The sequence below is a fragment of the Spermophilus citellus genome (genome assembly GCF_964194105.1).
Source record: "Spermophilus citellus genome assembly, chromosome: 14".
Lineage (NCBI taxonomy): Eukaryota > Metazoa > Chordata > Mammalia > Rodentia > Sciuridae > Spermophilus > Spermophilus citellus.
In genome coordinates this window covers 101,023,906-101,035,173 of record NC_138194.1, presented here as the reverse complement: position 1 = coordinate 101,035,173, position 11,268 = coordinate 101,023,906, and positions in this window count along the sequence as shown.

Sequence of the window (11,268 nt, the reverse complement as noted above, 5' to 3'; positions counted from 1 at the left end):
GTGCTGGTCCCATTCTCTGAGGCCTCCGGATCTGTGAGCTAAGTCAACCTGTCTTCTTCATAAAGTGCTCAGCATGGAACTTTCTTAAAGCAACACGCTGTGGACCAGGACAGCGCTGGGGAGAACTCCAAGTGACAGGAGTGCGTGCGACCTCTTCAAGAGGAGGTTCAGAGTGGCCCGGTGTTCTCACCTCATTCTGTTGGCCAAAGCAGGTTGTGAGATTCGCCCTTGTTTGAGGGGTAGCTGAAAAGTGTTTAGCTGAGTCCCGTTGCCAGGCTGTGGCTACGGGAAGGGAGGGGGACCTGAGGGATGCCCTGTAGAGCAGCATCTTCCTCACCCAAACCAAAGATGGGCCCCCTCAGAGAGCCACTCACATAAGGGGGCCACTGTGGGGGATCGGTCATGGGAGAGAATGTGTGGCCTCCCTGTGGGAACCCCATGTCCGCTGCGCTTGTGGGTGTGGCCGATCTTGGAGCAGGCAACACAGCCTTGGGGAAGGTCGGCCAGGTAGCAAGTTCAGGCAGACAAAGGCTTGAAGGCCAAGCTCCTGTGGGTGTTCCCACACTCTGGAGTTACAGGAATGGCCTCAGCACGCTCAGCTCTGTGATGGCCAGAGGCTGGGGTTTGGGGCTGGGTCTGGGGCCTCCCACAGGGAGCTGAGGTGCTGGCAGCAGCAGAACTGCAGTGTCCAGAGGGTGGGCCAGGGAGGGCAAGCAGGAAGACCATCCTGTTGGGATGGAGCCCCTTACAAAGAGGCACAGAGAAGCCACTGCCCACCAGCCCCTCCAACCCGGGCACCCCTCCACAGTCACTGCTCAAGCTCTCTTCCCCTGAATCCGGGGCCAAGCCTAGAAAGAAGGTGAGGACACTACACTCCTATCCTCCCCACCTGCTTCTCTTGTCACCAATTAGGTACCAATGAGCTCCCCTAGGGAGGGCGGGGGCAGGCTGGGGAGGTCGGAGGCCTTGAGAGGAGTAAGGAAGAGAGGATAAAGGAGCAGCGTGAGTCTTAATAGCTGGATGACAGCTCCAGTGACTGAGAGCAACTAAAAAGAAATTCACCGAGTCTGACTTAGATCTCACAAAGACCACTGCCCAGGGAGGATTTAACTGCAAAAAGGAAAAGCACTTCTTGTTCCCCCTCCAGGTTTCTTAGGCTCCTCCTGAAAACAGCAGCTTAATGATTCTGATATCAATTGTGATTATAATAGATGGCAAGAGGCTCTTTTGGGTAATATCACTTTTTTTTTTCTTTTGAAAGTCTCTCTAAATTTATCCTACGTCTGTAGCTGCAGGTGACAGGGAATGGCTTAGGACTTTTAAATGGAGTTTTATTCTTTCTGCTGTAAGTTTTAAGTTATCACAAAGTAGTAGACTAAAATATCTTTCTTTTTGACTGTTTATTATTAAACACATGATCCATGATTGTCCTCCTGGAGAGAAGAGGAGGAAAGATATTCATTTCCCAGCAGAAGAAGAAATTAATGGAAAGTGGATGAATGTCAAGGGGGATATTAGTTCTGGTGGAAACCACAATTCAAAATATTCATTTCGGAGACAGATGCAGACAAAATGCAGCACAGGCACTCATTGGCCATGCGGTTCTCACAAAGGACTCAAACCAGAGAAAGAGAAGTGAGTGTCCTTAATGAATTCACCACTTCTCGTTCATTAAAATTTTAAAGTTGATAAAAACAACACAGTTGAAGTAATAAGTGAAATTCATTATACATAATAAACTGGTACTTGAATACTTGGTGTGTATTGAATCTGGCTGGCACTGATTTTCTATAAATACCAAAATTTAGTGATTGTCCCTGAGCTATTCATTAAACTTCAAAAGCCAATGCATAATGAATAAGAAATCCATTTGTTCATTAACTTATAAAATGAAAAATATTTCCCTCCTGGTTATGTATCTGATGAATTTGGCCTTGAGACAAGTTAGCAGTCTATAAACATTCCCCCAGGGCTGTGTCTGGCCCAGGAACCTCCATTCCCAGGAGGGGGACGCCTGTCTACAGTTTGCTCCGGTGCAGGTGGGCTGCCCAGGCTTCATCCAAGTGTGTTTTGCTAGAGAGGAGAGCTGGGATCATCTTAAAACCTAGCTTCAGACTATGCCCTGTAAGCAAGTTTTAGTGGAAGCTGGTCACATTTTCAGACACCATCTCTTTCTGTCAAGGTTCTCTAGTAGCTGAAATCCACACTCAGGCAGGGTACAGGAACATATTTTAGCTGCAGGCAACAGAATTCCAATCTGTGGACTCCTTTTCTATTTATTTCTATTCATTGCTGTAAGAGACGCTGTCATAACTTTGACCTCCATTTATGCATTGATTCACTGGCCCATCCATGCATCTATTCATCCATTCAATAACAGTGAATGCTTTGATACTGGTGGAGAGATGCTTTGTGCAGATGTTATTCTCAGTGTGACAGGAAGAGCCAGAGACAAGGCAGGCAATGTCTTTGCCTCAAGGAACTTGAGTTGTAGTGGGGACAAGTGACCAAAGAAATAAGCCAGATGATTTCAGTAGCAGATGGCCCAGAACTTCAGGCATTCTGTGGAAGAGCTAGAAGCCCAGACTTCTTCAGCCAGGCTATAGGGCAGTAGAAAAGGAGGTGGGGGGGGATGAGAGAGTTGTAGAGAGCAACAAAGTCACTGGGGGAAGCCAAAAGCAGAAAAGAAAGATGAAAGAAGACAGGAGAACCATTACTGAAAGTCTTTTATGATTAAGCACTTAACAGGAGATGCCACTTAACTTTTAAAAACTAGAGCCTAGAAAGTTAAATGCTCATGATGGGACAAGGAGGAAAGAACCAAAATGTGAAATGTTCTTCAAAGGCAGGTAAAAAGGTGAAGTAGGAAGAGAGAGAAGGAGAAGGGAGGGGAAGGAGTGGCCAGTAGGCAAGATGTGCTGGAGGAGGAGGAGAGGGGAGGAAGGGGGAGCTTGCCTTGACAAAGCAGCTTCCCTGACTAGTCCGGGGGTGCATGCCTGCCATACCAGCAGCTAGAGAGGGTGAGGCAGGAGGATCACAAGTTAGAGGACAGCCTTGGAAACTTAGCGAGACCCCGTATCAAAATAAAAAATAATAATAAAATAAAAAGGGCTGGGGATGCAGTTCAGTGGTAGAGCACCCCTGGGTTCAATCTCCAGTACCAAAAACAAAAAAACAAAGATAAAACCAGAATGAAAGAGGCAGCTTCCCTGACATCTGCTGCTCATGGTTTTGGAGGTTTGCATCTGTGGTTGGCTGGCGCCATGGTTTGGGGACTGAGGCAAGGCAGAACATCATGGCAGAAGGATGTGGTGTGGGAGAATTGCTCATCTCCTGGCAGCCAGGGTGGGGGGCAGGGAGAGAGAGAGGAGAGAGCAAGCAGTGGCCCTGGGGAAGATAAATACCCTTCCAGGACATGCCCTAGTGACCACTTCCTGTAACAAGGACCTGGCTCCTCAAGAGTCAACTACCTCCCAGGAGTGCTATCAAATCATGAATCTATCAATGGATTAATCCACTATGGAGCCAGGGCCGTCATGATCCAGTCACTTTCCAAAAGCCCATCTCTGAAACTTGCTGTAGTGTGGACCAAGCCTTTTGCACATTACCCTTTGGGGGACATTCCACATCCGAATCATAACAGGATCCAAAAAGATATTATGATTCAAATGCCTGCCGCAGTATCTGGCACATTCGAGGAGCTCGACAGAGCGAGGCAGCCATAGCAGTTCAAAATCTGATCTGCACCAAGAACTTGAGCAGGTTTGGGGAGCGCTGCTGCCTGTGATGGTTTGAATCTGAAATGCCCCTCCGAGGCTCATGCATTGAAGGCTTGGTCTCCGTGCAGCAGAGTCCAGAGGAGGGGCCGTTGGGGGGTGATGGGATCCTGAGGGTTTTCATGAACACCTAACTTAATGGGCTACTGGGAGGTACAAACCGTGGAATGTGGTTCTAGATAGAGGAGCAGGTCATCTGGGCATGACCTTGAAGGGTACATTTCGTCTTGGCTCCTTCCTCTGTCTTGCTCTCCTTGCCTCCTGGCCATCGTGAGGTGAGCAGCTTAGCTTCCCCTTGCACTTCCTGCCGTGATGTTTTGCCTGGTCATGGATACAAAGTGACAGAGCCAAAGCACCATGGTTTGAAGCTGTGAGCCAGAATAAATCTTTCCTCTTCAGTTGTTTTTCTCAAGCATTTTGTCACAGTGACAGAAAGTTGACTAACATACCATCCCTGTTTTGCCCAAGAATAAAATTAAGCCCGGAGAGGTGAGGAATCTTGTTCAAGGTTACTGGCTCACCAGCAAATGGAGGGCAAGATAGGCCTTTTTATTTTCAGATCTGCTGCAATAAATCTTGCCTTAGATTCTGGGGCAGGATCAAAAGAAAGTTGCGAATGACAAAGCAGTTTCTGGCTTTTAAGAAATGGCAACAAAGCCCCCATCGTGCCTCTCTCGCTGGGCCATGCCAAAGTGCTAATGAAGGCATCAGTCATATTGAAAACAGGCTGTTCTCATTAACCACAGGGCAAACCTCATTTCACACCCAGATGGAAAGCATCCCATGGTTCTCGCCCAACCCTGCTTCTCCTGCCTGCAGTCTCTCAGATTCCTCCCCTGCTCTTACCTCCTAGGGCATGGGCTGCTGATCCACCAAGAACACCCTGTGTGAGTGTTGGAGGTGACGGGGGCCCATAGTGGGGTGAGTGTGAGTTCCCAGGGCACGGTCGGAGGTGATGGCAAATTCTTGGAAGGGTTTGGAGCATGGGTGACATGTGCACAGCTGGACTGAGGGAACAGATGTTTGCCAACGGTGGGATAGATGAAGGCACCCCTCCCCTACTGTGGTCCACACTGGGAAGGAGAAGAGACAGAACCAGAGTTCTCTGGCTGACATTCTGAGGGCCATAATGGGAGCTGAGGAGGGGATATGGGAGGTTGGGGCTAGTCTTGGCCCTTGAGGACCTGGCCAGTGGACTGGTGGCTGTGCACAAAGAGAAGCTGGCCCCACAGGGAGGGCCATGCAGAGGATGGCCAGAAGTTGGTTCTGTGTGTAGGTCAGGGGTGGAAGGGGAGGAAAGCAGGGAAGTTGACCAGTTCCAGTGGCCTTCTGCAGAAGTGAGGCCACCTGAATCCAAGGTCCTCAACCACGCTGGCAGTAAGTACCTGCAACACAGTGAGAGGTAATGGCTGGAGTGATGTTGAGTTGACCCTCTCTAGACTCTGTGGGGACCTAGAGGCCAGGACCCTTTTCCATCTCGTTGTTCTAGTTCTCAGAGTGGACACTCAATACATGTTTCTCAAATCAGGGAGTGAAATGAACCCATTTGCAGGCAATAGAAAGCTGACCACAGGCCAAGGATTTCCTGAATTTTGAAAGAAAACCCAAGTGCAAAGATGTTTAATCTATCATTACTGAGCAATAAAAAGTGGAAACAACTTAATGGTGGTGGCTAAATGGAAAGGCACACACTTGGGATGTTTTGCAGGTCATGAGAATTATGCTCAAAAATCTAAAAAAAAAAAAAAGATGGAGAAATAGTTATCTCATGAAGTGAGCAAAATTAGAAATTCCAAGTCTTATATACCATGTTATCACTGCTGTGTAAAAAAAAAATACAGTTTGTTTTTTAAATCTATAAAGAAGAAAAGCAAACTCTAAAGGATAATATATCAAGATGTTGATAGAGTGTTTCTGGTTGTCAGGTGAGTAATTTTCTTCCTCTGGCTTTGATGTAATTTCTAAATCCTTTTGAGTAAGCATATATTACTTTTGGAATGGAACAAATAACCCATTAAAATCTTTGTAGTGTGTGCTATGGCGTGTGCTGGGAATGTTTTCTTTATGCTCTTCAAACTAGGTGTTCATATTCTCTGACTCATTGAAGATTGTACCTCCTTCACCAAGAAACCCAGTCTACTTCATGCCAAGGAGTCCTAACCACTCCACCAGCTTCTGATCACTAATATTTCTTTACCACCATAGGAGAGATGCTCTACCTATTATTTAGCTATAAGCTAACTCTGTGGGGTTAGCTTCTTTTAGGAACTTGATAACAGCCTCATTCTGAGTCTTCTCATGTCCCAGATCTTGTACTAAGATTGTTTATAAAGGATTCATTTGTTTCCAACAATAAACATGGCTTATAGAGCCCAGAAAGGATGCTCACAGAAACTAAGTGACAGGGTTAAGCTCATTTTTAATTGTGGGCCCAAGATTTGGATTCACCATTTAGTGGACCAGCCTTCCTTCCTCCCATTCCTTTCCTTTCTCTCTTTTCTCCCTTTCTGTCACTTTTGCACTCTAAGATTGTTTGTTGTGTATATAAGAAAGTGGGGGGCATGCTGTGGTGACAGGGCTTGTCTTTTGGCCCAGCCCCTCTCTTCTCAGCTGGTGGTTAAGATGTGGAATAGCCTAACAGCAAGATTGCAAACCACTGGTCAGACGTGCAGAGCCCACCTTGCACCTTAGTGTCTGAAGGCCCTGAGCATTTCTTACCTTTCCCGAGCCTTGGTCTGCTCATCTGTCACATCATGTGGTTGCTGGGGTGCTAAGGAGGTCTTGTGTATGTGGCTCTTGGAATGGTGTCTAGCACGAGCAGGTCTTTAATACATGCTCCCCCATCCCCGTGAGTATTCTGACTCCATTCCTGTCCTTCCCTCTCCCTTCAAAGCCAAAATGCAACTCCTCAAGATGTGTGTGAAATGCAGCTGCAGAATGGGCTCCTCTCCAGTTTTCCAGTCAAGGGTCGGCTGGCTTGGAAAGGCCTCTTCACTCTCCATGGAGGACAGCGTGGGTACCAGATCAGCCCGGGGCAGGGAGATCGGGTACTGGACGTAGCACATCAGCCATGGGGTTTCCCAAACCCCAGGTGTCAGCAAGGGTGTTTGGCCCCGTCTGAGCATGGGGTCTCTCCAACAGATTTCCGGGAAGCTCGCTCAGCAGTGCTACAAGGAGCCCTCCAGGGACACACGTTGTTCCCTAAGTGTGGAGCCAGCCCGGCCACTTGTTTGTGAGAAATCTCAGGGACCTAGGTTGCTTTGGGGGAAAGGATGCTAACCACTTTCAGAAGGCCAGGCCCTTGCCCTGGCCCTGCTGAAAACAGAACGGGAGAGACATCATTTCAAATCTCATTTTTTTTTCTTCGTGATGGACTCACTGCACTGAACACCACATTAAACAGTGCTTTGTATGATCTTTTCCTCTCAACCAGCAAGTGAGCTGGAAATTGAGTTTCCATTTTAGCCAGAGCTGAGCTAGTGGTGAATAATGAACACGTGCATTTCTCGAGAAGCTCAAGATCTACCCAGCTGCAGAGAGGCCCCACTGGCCTTCCCCTCCCCCATCAGCCATGTCCCACTCTCCAGGACAGTGCTGGTCTTCAGGACATGAGCGGGACATAGCATCATGGATCTGATCATCAAGAGTAAGTTGGTGTGACATATCCAAGATGGCCAGTTCTGTTGGCTGCCCATCTTTGCATTCTCAGTACTTAGCAGTGTTGACGTTGATGCCAGGATTCTCATGCCAGGTCACACAGGCTGAACACTACCAACTCCAGCAGTTGCCATTCATTACACTGATCAGGCACAGGGGCTCCTTCAAAGATGGGCATGTCACAAGCTCCATGGCTGTGCTGAAGCTCCTGAGGAAGACATAACTCTTGTCTCCTCATTATCAGTGGCTTTTGATGTCTTGGGCTGGGCTGTGGAATCTGAACTGCAATGTGGGCTTGGATCCACCATTTACTTGGATCTGAGCTCAGGGTCCAGTCCCATCTTAGTGTGAGTGGAGTGCAGGAGGATGTGTAGTGATTTCCCATGGCTGCTCTAACATGCACCATACATTCAGTGGCTCAAAACCACAGAAATTCATTTTCTTACAGTTCTGGAAATCCAAAATGCACCAGCAGGACTGTGCTGCTTCTGAGCCCATGGGGAGAGCCTGCTCCGAGCCTTTGGAGGTGACCTCCTCCAGATACCCTGCAGGTTTGGGCTCCTGACCCACATTCGTTTGACTTCTGCTTCCTTTACGTCCTCTGATTTGATTCTGACCATCCTGCTCCTCTTATAAGACACCAGAGTGTTAGAGATAATCCTCCTGCCTCAACACCCTTTCCTTAATCACATCCAAATGGTACCTTTTGCCATGCAAGGTGATGTAGGCACAGATTCCAGGAATTTGTATTTGGACATCTTTAAGAGGAGGCATTATATATCCAAAAGGAACTCCCTTTGACCCTCAGGCAGGGGTGGGGGGCTTTTCTTTGTTTCCTATATTCAACTTCAACTTACACTTTGTTTAAAGAAAATGTTCTCTAAGGCAAAAAGCAAGTTGTTTGTGTCAGTTACACGTCAGTCTGAGCTACCTACCTCTCTGAGATTGCAGAATTCTCTTTGACTCAGAGACTCAAGACTGACTCTCCCTTAAAGTCTTCTGTAGACTGAGTACTCTCTGCCCGCAGGCCCCTTCTCTTAGATTAAGGATGCAGTTCAGCACGTCTGGGACAGGCCATGCTGGTTCACATTTTTAGCCAATACCCAACGGGGTTCTTAGTCCCAGGAGAGTATGGAGGATGCCTCTCTCCATACCCTGCCTCCACCTCTTGGAGCCCCACCATTTAGCACAGAACTTCTTGCAAGAAAAAGGGGCAGGGATGTGGAGATGCATTTGCTAGGAGCCTAGTGGGTGTTTGAAACCGTGCCATATACAAATAACCTGCAATACTGACCTTGTCATCTCCACTGGCAGAGGGGGGGCTGGAGGTCCCTGATAGGAATCAAAAAGACACAAATGGTGAGTGCACGATGTTAAAGGAATAATCCTATAAACAAGGCCCACCATGCTGACCTCCACGCAGTTTCCTTTTTTAAATACAATTTACCTCCAGCCCTGCCTGGCTTCTTTCCCCAGCCAACTACTTATTAACTAAGACAAATGCAAGCCCCAAATTTTCAGAACACAAGTTAGCCTGAAGTGGGGGACTTTTGTGACCAGGTCCCAGAACCCATGAAGATAAAGATAATTCCCCCTAATTTTAAAATGTGTAAGAAAAAGTTCTAATTAGAACAGGTCAACATGGGCAAGGTGACCTAGAATCTGATGTCATTCTGCTGTCATCCAAAAGTCATGAAGCACACCTGGGCAGAATTCTCTGGAAACTTCCCTGGGATCCCCAATAAAACTAGAAGACAGGAGGCGGGTGCTATCCTTCCGGTCCCTGAGAGGACGCACTCTCTCCCTTCTAATAAACTCATGCCTGTCACTCTGAGTGACATGTCTGAAATCTTTCTGCATGATCGAAAGAATCAGGGTTTGAAGGGGGGCCTCCTCAGATGCCTCAGCTTCTTGCAGGCTGATGCCCTGTAACAGTCCTGAGATATACTTTCCTGACCCAGCCAGTAAAGGATGCAACTGGGATTAGACCTGGTCTGTCCAACATAAATCATGCTCTGTTACTCCACAGAAAATGTGGCAAAGATTTCAATGGAATCCATTCTTGGACAAATACACATTAACTGAGACTCATGTCACCTGCATTAAAATCTCTGGTTTGGGAACCCATTAGGGGATCTATGAAATAAGTCGACAGGGGGATGAGATCGCCCCATGTCTTGGCCCATTTGTATAATGTCTGCTGAAAAATGCATTGTTTCCGACTTAATTGTTGTTTTCCTTTTAGCCCAAATTTTCCGTATAATTGTGTCAATTTTCCATTTTAAGCATTGTGTTTAAACATAACCATGGCTTGCTGTTGCTCTCAAAGGAAAACTGTGCAACAAACAACCACGTGGAGATTGGACCAGTCATTAGTTAGAGAAATGGAGGGGCTGGTAAATTGTATAATTTCAGCCAAACCCAAGGCCTCAATTTCCATTCAGAGTGAATCGGCTTAATTGAAGAGCATTATTTGCCAATGGACAAAGAGGGAGAAATAGGTAGGAGCCTCATTAGAAATAATGGCAGGGAGTGGTTCCTTAACCAGGTGTTCTCAATGTGCTTATGTTTTCTTAGAAAATTAAGGGGACAAATGGCATAATAATGTACCTACAAACTAGCAGTTACAAGGATTTGGATGGATTTCCAAAGAAGCCCTAGCATAATAAAACTGTCAATTAAAGCTCATCCAAACCAGGAGTATGCTTAAAAAACAATTTTGCAATACTTATAAATTAGCAAAGAATGCCTGCATGTCCTTCAATGTCCTACTGGATAATTGTGTCAATTTTCCACTTTATCTTAAAAACAATGGGTGGACATCACCAAACAGGAACACACAGGAATACTTAATTCTCGGAATGCCTCTGGCTTACTAGTCACTGTTGGGCAGCATCACATTGTGAGGATGCATGTCAGGGTGAAGTTAGCATTCAGTAGAAATTTAAGTAAATAATTTCTGGCGAAGAAGGTAACCCACAAAGTTTATTGACCGGAAGCATATAGACTAGTTTTATTTCTAATTTGACAAACTTACACCATATGAAATAAGTTTGTTTGCAAACACACACAGAGGAAATGTTCTTATTAGATCACACACACACACACACACACACACACACACATGCACACACAAACACACACACACACACACACACATATTCACACACACGTTTTCCTGGTTTTTGTTTTTCATTTGAAGTAACTTTACCATCTTGCAGTTTCCACATTAATGAGTCAAACAGATCTTTGACACATGTTTTTCTGTGGATGGGATTCAAGTTCCAACTTTTTGAGAATTCTGTTTTGTAGGTAGGAAACCTGTAAATGTATGTAGTAGGTAGGAGAGTAATTGCAGGAAGTCGGGTGCTAGAACCCCGAGAGTGGTGGCCTTGGAAGGACGGTGCGGAGGTCATTCGCATCCTCACAGTCAGCCACCTGCCAGCTCCAGCACATGGTTGCCAAGGAGGCCTGCATTCAAATACTAACACATCTCATTTTCTTCAAGAGAAGACAAAGATCTGAATTTTTATGTGAAATTTCCTTTTAAATCCAGAACTCTGTCAGTCAGTTTGCAGAATCCTTGCCGTGATCCACCAGTGTGGAACCTCCCATGGCATCTTGCTGTGCCAGCTAAATGCATTCCCTTGCCTCTCCAGGTTTACCCTCCCAGGTGGGCTCACACCTCTAGCTCTGCTGCAGGCACGAAACATGCAAGTATCTGAGCGATAACTGAAAAATATCAGCAATGCAACCGCCTCTTTTCCCTAAGTATTTGTAGAGTATCACATTCACCCCATGCACTCTTATTCTGTTTTTTACCTTGTAAATGAAT